The 13,982-nt window shown below is 40.1% G+C and overlaps 1 protein-coding gene across 6 annotated transcripts in view; it reads right to left on the bottom strand.

Annotated features, from left to right (window-relative positions):
* The window catches only part of FRMD5 (FERM domain containing 5), a 349,168-nt gene that overhangs the window by 178,637 nt on the left and 156,549 nt on the right, over window positions 1-13,982 (bottom strand). The gene's annotated exons all lie outside the window — the stretch shown is intronic.

The following is a 13,982-nucleotide window of genomic DNA, read 5'->3' as shown; positions in this document are numbered from 1 at the left end:
AGTGTAACTGTGCTAAGTGTTACAATGAAGAGGTAAATGATATTATGAGACAATACTACAGGAAGACTAGATCTGTTGTGTATCAGGAGTCAGGTAAGGCTTCCCAGAAGAAGCTAAAATCAGATGGAATAGGAGGTAACTTAGAGCAGGAAACCAACTTCAGACAAAGGGAAGGCAAAAGTTTGTAGCAGGAGGTTATGTGGTACATTAAAAAACTCAGAGAGTTAGGGAGATACTTGCAAAAGACGAACACAGAAGGAAAGCAACCACAGAAGTCCTTGCCAGTCATAGCAAAGATTTGGTCTTCATTTTAAAAGCAACAGGAAAACTGGCTAGCCATGTGCAGAAAGCAGAAACAGGACCCCTTCCTGACACCTTACACCAAAATTAACTCCAGATGGATTAAAGACTTAAACATCAGACCTAACACCATAAAAACCCTAAAAGAAAATCTAGGCAAAACCATTCAGGACATAGGTGTAGGCAAGGACTTCATGACCAAAACGCCAAAAGCAATGGCAACAAAAGCCAAAATAGACATATGGGACCTAATCAAACTCCACAGCTTCTGCACGGCAAAAGAAACAGTCAGTAGAGTGAATCGGCAACCAACAGAATGGGAAAAAATTTTTGCAGTCTACCCATCTGACAAGAGTCTGCTATCCAGAATTTACAAAGAACTAAAATAGATCTACAAGAAAAAAAAACAAACAAGCCCATTCAAAAATGGGTGAAGGATATGAACAGACACTTTACAAAAGAAGACATACAGGAGGCCAACAAACATGAAAAAATGCTCATCACTGGTCATTAGAGAAATGCAAATCAAAACCACATTGAGATACACCATCTCACACCAGTTAGAATGGTGATCATTAAAAAATCTAGAGACAACAGATGCTGGAGAGGATGTGGAGAAATAGGAACACTTTTACACTGTTGGTGGGAGTGTAAATTAATTCAACCATTGTGGAAGACAGTGTGGCGATTCCTCAAGGACCTAAAAATAGAAATCCCATTTGACTCAGCAATCCCATTACTGGGTATATATCCAAAGGATTATAAATCATTCTACTATAAGGACACGTGCACACGAATGTTCATTGCAGCACTGTTTACAATAGCAAAGACCTGGAACCAATCCAAATGCCCATCGATGATAGACTGGATAAGGAAAATGTGGTACATATACACCATGGAATATTATGTAGCCATCAAAAACGATGAGTTTGCGTCCTTTGTAGGGACATGGATGAACCTGGAAACCATCATTCTCAGCAAACTGACACAAGAGCAGAAAATCAAACACTGCATGTTCTCACTCACAGGCGGGTGTTGAACAGTGAGAACACATGGACACAGGGAGGGGAGCCCTACACGCTGGGGTCCATTGTGGGGAAATGGGGGAGGGATGGGGAGGTGGGGAGGTGGGAAGAGATAGCATGGGGAGAAATGACAGATACAGGTGAGGGGAAGGAAGGCAGCAAACATGTGTGACACTGCCATGTGTGTACCTATGCAACAATCTTGCATGTTCTTCACATGTACCCCCAAACCTAAAATGCAATTTAAAAAAAAAAGCAACAGGAAGTTCTGGAAGTAAAGTTCATTAGAGTTTTAAGGATGGTAGAATGGGTAGTGACATCTTGAAATTAGTGTTTTGCAAAGATCATTCTGGTTGCTTTGTGGAGAATGATAAGTGGGTGAAAAGCCCAAATACTAGTATTTATACTGGAATAGCAGAAAATATGACGCTAGAGAGCCTGGACGGGAGCAGTGGCAGTGGAGATGGAGAAAAGCAGACAGATTTCAGTTACGTAGGAAGTAAAATTGTGACGACTCTGTGACATACCGGATGTGAGACAAGAGTAAGGATGGCTTATGGCAAGACCTAAGTTTCTAATTTTGCACAATTAGATGGATGATGAATGGTGATGTCACTCATTAATAAAGAGAACACTTCTCTATCAAACACAGGTTTGATAGAGAAATCCATGAGCTAAGTTTGTTCTGAGATATTCAAACACAGAGGCTAAAAAGATCATCAGATATAAAAATCTGATGCTTAGGGTGAGAAATATACATCTGATATAATTATTAATTTTATAGATGATAACTGAAGTCACAGGCACAGATAACATAGTTTATGAAAGAATTCAGAATGTGAAAAGAAGGGGCACTGAGCAAGTCATTTACAAAATGAGGTAATTTCCATTTCATAGAATTAAATATCATCACACATGTGAAAGCAAATAGCACACTGTAAGCACTCAATCTTTAAAGCATCAAAATTGTGAATTTTATAAAAAACACTCCTATGGAATATATCTATGGTTGTTTGCCTTCTCATGTTCAACTACTTGACATAATGTATATATGATTACTTATGTCTTATAAAACACAAAATCTCTGGCACTTAAAGGATTAACAGTTACTAATAACATAAAACACAGTGTTGTATTAATGTTATTTCATTTTCCTAATTATTGGCTCACAGGTGAAAATGAGGCATTGAAGGAAGAAAGCATCAGGCTGTGGTAGCAGCTTTTATCCCAACCTCCATCATATATTATCTTCCCTGCAACCATCTGCTCTCCAGAGCCATTGGAACAACTCTTTACAACCATAAAAATCCCAAACCTGCCAGATTTTACCAAGAGCCTCTTAAAATACACATTAACTAATTTTGTGATAAATAACATCTTCATTATAGAAACTGACTCTTTTTTTAAAATTTTTTATTGCATTTTAGGTTTTGGGGTACATGTGAAGAACATGCAAGACTGTTGCATAGGTACACACATGGCAGTGTGATTTGCTGCCTTCCTCCCCTTCACCTATATCTGTCATTTCTCCCCATGCTATCTCTCCCCACCTCCCCATGCCCCATCCCTCCCCCATTTCCCCTCAACGGACCCCAGTGTGTAGTACTCCCCTCCCCATATCCATGTGTTCTCATTGTTCAACACCCGCCTATGAGTGAGAACACGCGGTGTTTGATTTTCTGCTCTTGTGTCAAGAAACTGACTCTTGAGTGAATGTAAAAACATATAATGTAAAGAGTTGTTTAAGAGATTTTAACTATCAACTGAATGTTATTTTCATAGGGATTGTCCTCCAAAGAACAGAATTTTTCTAGCTAGAATAATTCTACAGAATTACAGCTAATTCTATTATTTGGAGAATATATTAATAATCCTCTAATCAGATTTCACCCATATTTTAATCATATGCAAACTCTTTAGGATAAAACTGTAAGTGATATGTTACTTTTCAAAAAGGTAAGACCAGAATCACAAGGATGAAAAGTACACAAGGATCTGCTTCCAAAAGAGTGGAGCTGCTTCCTAAGATTGCACAGTTTGTGCACTGCTCAAAGGCACCTGGCTATGGGATCTGAAATGCAGCCCCTCCTCTCTCACAAAGCTTTGTGGCCAGGAATGAGGGTGGGCAGCTGGGGTGGGAATTGTTTGTGTCTTATTTTATTTTTTACTTGGCCCCAGGATTAAAGACTCTGGCACGTTATAGATCAGTAGTAGCACTGTAGAAGGATCAAACACAAGAACAATTATTTGGACTCCAGAAAAACACTGAAGTCTTATAACTTGATATGGATTTAGATAGTGGTCTATGTTTTTATGACAAAAGCAACCATTAAAGTGCTTTTATTAAACAATTAGCACTATCCTCAGCTACTAAGGAGATCTCATTTGCTTGTTGAGGTCCCGTAACTGACACTATACTGTCAACATAAAGTCACTATATATATTACCAGCTTTACTATGCAATGCATTTTAAAACATTAAAAATAGCCACACATGGTGGCTCATGCCCGTAATCCCAGGAATTTGGGAGGCTACGGCAGGTGGATCACGAGGACAGGAATTTGAGACCAGCCTGCCATGGTAAAACCGTGTCTCTATTAAAAATACAAAAAAAAATTAGCTGGGTGTAGTGGTGGGTGCCAGTAATCCCAGTTACTTGGGAGGCTGAGGCAAGAGAATCACTTGAACCTGGGGGGCAGAGGTTGCAGTGAGCCGAGATCATGCCATTGCATTCCAGATCAGGTGACAGAGTGAGACTCTGTCTCTTAATAAAGTAATAAAATAAAACAAATTAAAAATCAATTCCTTTTAATTTTACCAAATATTGCTATAAAAAAGCCACCAGATAGTAAAAACAATTCTTCAGGAAAGGAGATATGAAACATTCTTAAAATACCTGTGGTTCTCTGTGTTACAAGGCAGATGTGGCAAAACCATCTGCAATCAAAAGACCTCAATTCAAATCTTGGGTGCTGATCTTAACCGTTATGTGATCTAAGTCACTTAGCCTCTTTCAGTCTCAGTTTCTTCACCTATACATTAACTGGATTCAACTCAACTATTTTTAAGGCCTCCTCCTGCTCTGAAGATTTTCTAATTCTACAAATGTCATGATTATAAGTCTCCGATTCTTTGTGTGATCTTCTTCATTTTCTATAGCAGGTATTTTCTAACCACCATTTTGCCTCCTTATTCTGGTATTTCTTCCCATTTGTCCTCACATTGAAATAACCTCCTCCCTTATTCATTAATCAACATACAATTCCCTCTCATCTTCAAACCTTTCCAAAGAATTAACTTTAAAATTTTCATTTGCAGTTATTCACTTAAGAGCTTAAAGCTTTATTCATCTCTTTGCCCACTGTCCAAATTCTTTCTGACAACTTGGCCTAGAACAAATACTCCAACTTATATTTAGGTAGTCAACAAGTATTCAAAATTCAAGGCAGTCAGGGGGGATTCCCAAAAATTAAAGACATCCAGGAGGAAAATTAGCATGTAATCAAACCAGGATAGAAAAAATCTAAAGTACCATATAAATGAAAGAGGGTAGGGCAAATACAGTGAAAATAAACTAAACAGAGCAGGAGAAATCTCAATATAGGCTAGTTAATTCATCTGGAAAGAAGAATGAGAATAGAATTGAGGAAATCTCTGCATGTGGGGCAATCTACACAGAAACCCAGGTACCAAGCAATTATAATTCTGAAAAGCCTTTCCAGGTGTTTTCTCTTTTCTAGAAAAGAGAGATGGCCAAGAGAACAAGTTTCCTAATGACAGTTTTATTTACATGTTTCAATACTCTAAAGAGTGTCAGCCATAGCAATGAGAAAAATGTCTCATTAGAAAAAAAACCATCAATATAATTTAAGTTATTCCTTCAAATAGACTAAGTGCTAAACGTGTTATCATGGTCATAAAGGATGACTTCAGAAACCTAGGCTAGGAAGGACACTCTCTTGGCAAGTGTATCAGACACCTCCTCGGTTCTCCTCCACACCATTATCTCATTGACCCTTAAACACCTCCTCAGTTTCCTTCCACACCACTGTCTCATCATCCCTGAGGACAATCAGGGACATTGTAGGGGAGGAGGAGATCCTCCCTATTAACTACAAATTAATGATATACCCAGAGCTTCTGGATTCTCCGTACCACTTACCAACTTGGATGAAATCCTTTACCAGGGCACAGAATCTGGCTTTCCAAGTAAAAGGACAGGATGACACCACTCAGAACTGTGAGTTAACTCTCCATGGACTGACCTTTGATAATGGAAAACAGCAGCCAGAGAGAAAATGGGCAGATAAATTCCCTCTCCCTCTTTGTTCTCATCAACTGTTAGTCAAGCCTACGTGCTTGCAGAATCAGCCATGTCTCTTTGAGGATCATCATGACACAGTCGCTAACAGTAATCAAATCACCTTGCTTTGTTCCTCAAAGCTTCTCACTTCTCATCTCTTTTCCTTCACTCTTACTCCTGAAATTGTACCACCCAATAAAGCATCACTTAATTTCCAGTCAGGCTCTTGTTTCTAGAAAACCCAGGGTACAATAGCAACAAAATCCAAAAAGAAGTAAAGAACCTTGGATTAGGAATCGACACACATCAGGTCTAACCTTGCTATAATTGGTTCTGTTATTAATTATCTATTTGATCTTAAGCAACGAACATTCTGAATTCTGTAATATGGGATAGGAGTTAGAGAAGAGGGACTAAGCTTCATGACTGCTGGGTCCCTTCCAGTTCCAATGCTTTAAGATCCCTAGGAATTAAAAACCTCAAAACCTTAAATAATCCATTAGCAAATGGGTCAGTCTGAAAATTATGGAGTTCCATATACCCCAATTCATTTGACTACATTCGTAGTTTGGATCAGTCTTATGAAATACAAGTATAACCAAATCTTGGCTCTGAAACAGGGCCATTTTCATTATCATCAGCAGCCAATGTTATTTGATGTGTAACAGTATATCCTGCAACTTAATCAAATCTCACAAATCCAATAAAACCAGGCCACAGAAGGACTTATGAGAGTTATAAGACATCTGTTCTGAGGAGAAATTACAAATACAAGAGTATTTTTAAAAACCAAGTATCAAGCAGTATCAAGTCAAGGAAGCCAGTCACAAAAGACCACACATGGTAGATATAATTTCATTTATATGAAATGTCCAGCACTGGCAAATCTATAGAGACAGAAAGTAGATTTGTGCTTTGCCTCAGACCAGAAGCTGGGTAACTGTGGAGTGACTGCTAAGGGGCATGTGGTTTCTTTTAGTGGTCATGAAAATATTCTAAAATTATATTGTGGTAATGGTTGTACAACTCTGTGAATAAACTTAAAGCCACTGAATTATGTACTTTAAATAGATGAATTGTATGATACATAAATTATATTTCAATAAAGCTCTTTTTAAAAGCAATGGGGCTGTTTTATTGTGGGGAGTGAACTGGCTCAGAGATGAAAACGTGTGAGGAACAAACAAGCATTTTTCTGTAAGAACAGAGTATTTTTAAATATTTTATTTTTTAAATGGCTCTGGAAGGGGAAGCATACAGTAACTTCATTTGTTTCTGTTTTACACTAAATTTCCCCAAGCAGCAAAGAGCTAGGATCTTTGGGGACAGATAATAGAAAAAACTTAGAAACCTGTGCAACTGGCAGAGAAGTTTTAATGTGAGCAAATGCAAGATGGCACATTTGGTGGGAGGGACCCTCAACTAGCATCATCCACAAACCACAAAAGGGACCTGAGAGTGGGCAGATTGTTCAACTCAATAGAACATTCTGGAGAAGGCGACTATATACAAGGTATTGTCTTAAGAGCTGTAGTAAAGAGGGGAATACAAAGATGACACAAATAGATTCCCAACCCCTCCTTGATTTCAAAGGGCGGCCTTTAAGGGCGAGAACATGCACATTTCAAGGCTATGTGAATAACTGCTATGATAGAGTCTGCATAGGTTCTAGAAGAGTAAAGAAAGTCCTCATAGAAGAACTGGAATTTTCCTCTGGACTTAAACATATGAGACTATCAAAGCAATATGTTGGAAAATAAATACAAAAAACTAAATTATTCTGCTCTTATTAAAAACAAGAGATACTCTTAGTATGGGTCACTATATTTCATAAGAGGTAAAGTAAAACTACATTTATATATAGACAGGTTTCTGGACAAATCTCTGGCTTCAAATTCAGAAAACACCTTTAAAAAAACAGTATTTAAGTTTCAGATCAAGTTCCTGAACACCCGGCAACAAAAATGGCCAAAAGTGCTAAAGAGCTGCACTGGCCATTGTAGGAAAAGCCTTCCTCCAATTTGCTGACAATGTCTACTACATAAAGGAGAAGGAGAAGACAAGAAGGTAAGTGGAGAGAACTGTTAGACAGAACAGAGACTAGAAGCAGAAGCAGAGGCTGAAAAAGATGACAGAGTAGGCAGCAAGGTTCCAAGTAGCAGACACTGGTACACAAGAAAGCCAGTTACGGAATGCTGGGAAGATGGCCGCCTAAGAACAGCTCAGGACTTCAGCTCCCAGTGAAAGTGCAGAGGGTGAGTGGATGCCGCATTTCCAGACGAACTCTTATTGCCCACAGACCAGGAGATACCCAGGCAGAGGGGTTGCCAGCATCGCAGTCCCAGCCGGTGCGGCTGTTTTGGCCCCCGTGGGGCTGATTCTGCCGGCGCGGCTGCTGTGACCACGCCCTGTTGCTGCGGTTCTCCGTACAAAAGCCACTGCTCTGGGAGCCCTCTTAGCTGGCGAGCAGAGCCCTGAGATGGCAGAGTTGCCCATTCATCTGAAATAGCGAGCCAGGCTAGGAGATTCCTAGGCAAAAAATCCACCAGGAGCCGGCACCGCAGTTCGAGCTGATTCAGTGAGTCGCAGCACGGGAGATCCCGGCGCCTTTTCAACAAGCGACTGGAACGTGGGGTCGTTCAACTTAAAAGAAAAGACTCTGAGTCAGGGAGCCAGGTGATCAGGCTCGGTTGGTCCCACCCCTCCACCCCCAACAAGAACGAAAACAAAAACAGTAATTGGAAACTCTCTGGGTTGAGCCCTACAAACCAAGCACAGCTGAACCAGGACAGTCAGGCTCCGCGGGGGAGGGGCTTCCGCCATTACTGAGACTCTCCACGGCTAGGGACGCAGGCCCCCATTGCCGAGGCAACCCACTGTTGCCAAGGCAACCTGCTACAACAGAGAGAGTCCGCCATAACAGAGGTGGGGCCACCGTTGCAGAGACAGTTCTAACTACGCCCATATAAACAGGACTGCAGGAAAGAGCTCAGGGCAGCTGGGCGGAGCCCACAGTAGCTCAGCAAAGCCCCTGCGGGCAGGCAGAGGCTAGGCGTGCTGCTAGCTGGGCGGGTCAGACCTGAAAGAAAAATCAAAAAAGGCAGTAGTGCAATGGAAACTCATGAAGCTCCAACTCCCTAGGACAGAGCACCTGGGAACAAAAAGTGCTTTATGAGTTCAGCTGCAGCAGACCTAAACATACCTGCCCAGCAGCTCTGAACGAACAACGGAGCTCACAACTCAGGACTTAAGCCCCAATAAAAGATAGACTGTCTCCTCAAGTAGCTCCCTGACCCCCATAGATCCAAAGACGCACCTCATAAAGGAGAGAACGGACTGACAGTAGGCGAGCATCCTTCTGGGACAAAGATAGCAGAAGAAGAAACTGGCAGCAACCCTTACTGTTCTGCAGCTCCTGCAGGTGACCCCCAGGCAAGCAAGGCCTGGAGAGGACCTCAGCAGTCCTACAGCAGAGGGGCCAGACTGTTAGAAGGAAAGCTTAAAAAAAAAAAAAAAGAGAAGTAACTTCAGCATCCACGAACTAGAAGCTCACTCAGAGACCCAATCTGAAAGACAGTAATTACAAAGACAACAGGTGGATAAACCCACAAAAATGGGAAGAAACCAGCGCAAAAAGGATGAAAACTCCCGAAACCAGAACACCTCTCCTCCTAAAAGGGATCACAACTCCTCACCAGCAAGGGAACCAGACTGGATGGAGAAGGAGGGTGATGAAATGACAGAATCAGACTTCAGAAGGTGGGTAGTAAGAAACTACAGTGAGCTAAAAGAACATGTTCTAACCCAACGTAAAGAAAATAGGAACGTTGAAAAAAGATTGGACGAACTGCTGACGAGAATGGACAGCATAGACAGGATTATAAGTGAATTGATGGAGCTGAAAAACACAACACAAGAACTTCGTGAAGCATGCACAAGCTTCAACAGCCGAATTGACCAAGCAGAAGAAAGGATATCAGAGGTCGAAGATCAACTCAATGAAATAAAAAGAGAAGGCAAGAACAGAGAAAAAAGCGCAAAAAGGAATGAACAAAATCTTCAAGAAATGTGGGACTATGTGAAAAGACCTAATCTACGTCTGATAGGTGTACCTGAATGTGATGAAGAGAATGAATCCAAGCTGGAAAATACTCTTCAGGATATTATCCAGGAAAACTTCCCCAACCTAGCAAGGCAGACCAATATTCAAATCCAGGAAATACAGAGAACACCACAAAGATATTCCTCAAGAAGAGCAACCCCAAGGCACATAATCGTCAGATTCACCAGGGTTGAAATGAAAGAGAAAATGCTAAGGGCAGCCAGAGAGAAAGGTCGGGTTACCCACAAAGGGAAGCCCATTAGACTCACAGCAGATCTCTCAGCAGAAACCCTACAAGCCAGAAGAGATTGGGGGCCAATATTCAACATCCTTAAAGAAAAGAACTTTCAACCCAGAATCTCCTATCCAGCCAAACTAAGCTTCATAAGTGATGGAAAAATAAAATCCTTTGTGAACAAGCAAGCACTCAGAGATTTCATCACCACCAAACCTGCTCTACAAGAACTCCTGAAAGAGGCCCTACACATATAAAGGAACAACCAGTACCAGCCACTCCAAAAACACACCAAATGGTAAAAGAGCATCAACACAATCAAGAAGCTGCATCAACTAACCAATAAAACAGCCAGGTAGCATCAAAATGACAGTATCAAATTCACACATAACAATACTATCCCTAAACGTCAATGGACTAAATGCCCCAATGAAAAGACACTGGCAAATTGGATAAAAAGCCAAAACTCATCAGTGTGCTGTATCCAGGAAACCCATCTTACATGCAAGGATACACAAAGGCTCAAAATAAAGGGATGGAGGAAGATCTACCAAGCAAATGGAGAGCAAAAAAAGGCAGGAGTTGCAATTCTCATCTCTGATAAAATAGACTTTAAAGCAACAAAGATCAAAAGAGACAAAGAAGGACATTACATAATGGTAAAAGGATCACTGCAACAAGAAGAGCTAACGATCCTAAATATATACGCACCCAATACAGGAGCACCCAGATACATAAGGCAAGTTCTTGATGACTTACAAAGAGACTTAGGCTCCCACACAATAATAGTGGGAGACTTTAACACCCCATTATCAATATTAGACAGATCAACCAGACAGAAAATCAACAAGGATATCCAGGACCTGAATACAGACCTGGAACAAGCAAACCTAATAGACATTTACAGAACTCTCCACCCCAAATCCACAGAATATACATTCTTCTCAGCACCACATCACACCTACTCTAAAATTAACCACATAATTGGCAATAAATCACTCCTCAACAAATGCAAAAGAACAGAAATCATAACAAACAGTCTCTCAGACCACAGTGCAATCGAGTTAGAACTCAAAATGCAGAAACTAACTCAGAACCACACAGCTTCATGGAAACTGAACAACTTGCTCTTGAATGTTGACTGGATAAACAATGAAATGAAGGCAGAAATAAAGATGTTCTTCGAAACCAATGAGAATGAAGACGCAACATACCAGAATCTCTGGGACACATTTAAAGCAGTCTCTAGAGGAAAATACATAGCAATGAGTGCCCACATGAGAAGAAAGGAGAGATCGAAAATTGACACCCTATCATCAAAATTGAAAGAGCTAGAGGAGCAAGATCAAAAAAACTCAAAACCTAGCAGAAGACAGGAAATAACTAAGATCAGAGCAGAACTGAAGGAAATAGAGACACAAAAAATTCTGCAAAAAATCAATAAATCCAGGAGCTGGTTTTTTGAAAAGATCAACAAAATAGACAGACCACTAGCCAGATTAATAAAAAAGAAAAGAGAGAATAACCAAATTGATGCAATAAAAAACGATAAAGGGGATATCACCACAGATTCCACAGAAATCCAAACCATCATCAGAGATTATTACAAACAACTCTATGCACATAAACTAGTAAACCTGGAAGAAATGGATAAATTCCTGGACACCTGCATCCTCCCAAGCCTAAACCTGGAAGAAGCTGAAACCCTGAATAGACCAATAACATGGTCTGAAGTCGAGGCAGCAATAAAGAGCCTACCACCCAAAAAAAGCCCAGGTCCAGATGGGTTCATAGCCGAATTCTACCAGACATACAAAGAGGAGCTGATACCATTCCTTCTGAAACTATTCCAGACAATCCAAAAAGAGGGAATCCTTCCCAAATCATTTTACGAGACAAACATCATCCTGATACCAAAACCCGGCAGAGACTCAACAAGAAAAGAAAATTTCAGGCCAATATCCATGATGAACATAGATGCAAAAATATTCAATAAAATACTGGCAAACCAATTGCAATAGTATATCAAAAAGCTCATCCACCATGATCAAGTAGGATTCATCCCGGGGATGCAAGGCTGGTTCAACATACGCAAGTCCATAAACGTAATTCGCCACATAAACAGAACCAAAGACAAAAACCACATGATTATCTCAATTGACGCAGAGAAGGCTTTTGACAAAATTCAACAACCCTTTATGCTAAAAGCCCTCAATAAACTGGGTGTGGTGGCATGGGCCTGTAATCCCAGCTACTCAGGAGACTGAGGCAGGAGAATTGCTTGAACCCGGGAGGTGGAGGATGTGGTGAGCTAGATTGCACCACTGTATTCCAGCCTGGGTGACAGAGCAAGACACGGTCTCAAAAAAAAAAAAAAAGGAATATTAATTCAAGAGAATAACCTGGTTAAAACTGGGCAAAGGACCTGAATAGACATTTCTCAAGGGAAGAAACACAAATAACCAACAGGTATATGAAAAAACTCTCAATATTGCTATTCATCAGAGAAATGAAAATTAAAACCATAATGAGATATCACCTCATACCTGTTAGAATGGCTGTTATACAAAAGAAAAGATTACAGGTGTTGGCAATGGTGTGGAGAAAAGGAAACCCTTGTACACTTTTGGTAGAATGTAATAAATCAGTACACTCATCATGGAAAATAGTATGGAGGTTCCTTACAAAATTAAAAATAGAGGTACCACATGATTTAGCAACTCCACTACTACATATATATCCAAAAGAAAAAAACGACAGTATTTTGAACAGATATCTACACTCCTATGTTCACAGCAGCACTATTCATAGTAAACAAGATATGGAATCAACCTAAGTGTCTTTCAGTGGATAAAGAAAGAAAATGTAGTCCATGTGTGGTGGGTCATGCCTGTAATCCCAGAACTTTGGGAGGCCGAGGCGGACGGATCACTTGAGGTCAGGAGCTCAAGATCAGCCTGGCCAACATGATGAAACCCCATCTCTACTAAAAATACAAAAATTAGCCATGCGTGGTGGCATGTGCCTATAATCTCAGCTACTTGGGAAGCTGAGGCAGGATAATCAATTTGAACCCAGGAAATGGAGGTTATAGGCTGGTCTTGAACTCCTGGGCTCATGCAATCCTCCAGTCTTGGCCTTCTAAAGTGCTGGGATTACAGATATGAGTCACCATACCTGGCCAATGTTGGTTTCTTAACCTTGACAAATGTACCATGAAAATATTAAGACATTAATAAGGAAAACTGGGTGAAGGATATATGGGAACTCTGTACTATCTCTCCAGGTTTTCTACAAATCTAAAATTATTCCAGAATAAAATGTGTATTCAAGTTAACTACTGCAAAAAGACCAAAAAACCCAAGTGAACTTAAAAAAAATAACAAGTGCAACTACTGAAGTCTAGAGATGATTTAAAGTATATAAGAGAATGTACACAGGTTACATGCAAATACTATACAATTTACATAAGGGATTTTGGTATCCTCAAGGAGTCCTGAAACCAATCCCCCCAGTTACAGAGGGACAACTGTAATTTTTGTATAAGGGGTATGATAAATGTTGAGGTTATTGTACATGGATATCTAATTCTTCCTTGGTAATTTTCTTAAAAAAATTGACTGTATATATGTGGGTCCATTTCTGGACTCTCTATCCTGTTTCACTGATGAGCATATATATTCTTAAGCCTAAACCATATGATTTTGATTACTGGTGCTTTATATTAAGTCTTAAAATCAAGGAGAGTGAAATCTCCAGCCTTTTCTTTTTCAAAATTGTTTTGGCTATTCTAGGTTCTTTCCATTTCCACATGATTTCAGTTTGCCAGCTTCTTTTCTTTTTTAAAGCCAGCTAGGAAGAGTTTGTATAGAACTAGTAAAATGTGTAAGTAAATCTAGGAACACAGTTTTATTTTTGGCTTTGAGATTTTAAGCCATTAATTAAATTTCTTTAAAGGACATAGGGCTATTCCAGTTATCTTTTTCTTCCTGGGTGAGTTTTGGTTATGTCCCTCAA

The sequence above is a fragment of the Saimiri boliviensis genome, chromosome 2, assembly GCF_048565385.1.
Source record: "Saimiri boliviensis isolate mSaiBol1 chromosome 2, mSaiBol1.pri, whole genome shotgun sequence".
NCBI classification, from domain to species: domain Eukaryota; kingdom Metazoa; phylum Chordata; class Mammalia; order Primates; family Cebidae; genus Saimiri; species Saimiri boliviensis.
This window is presented reverse-complemented; position numbering and strand designations above follow the sequence as displayed.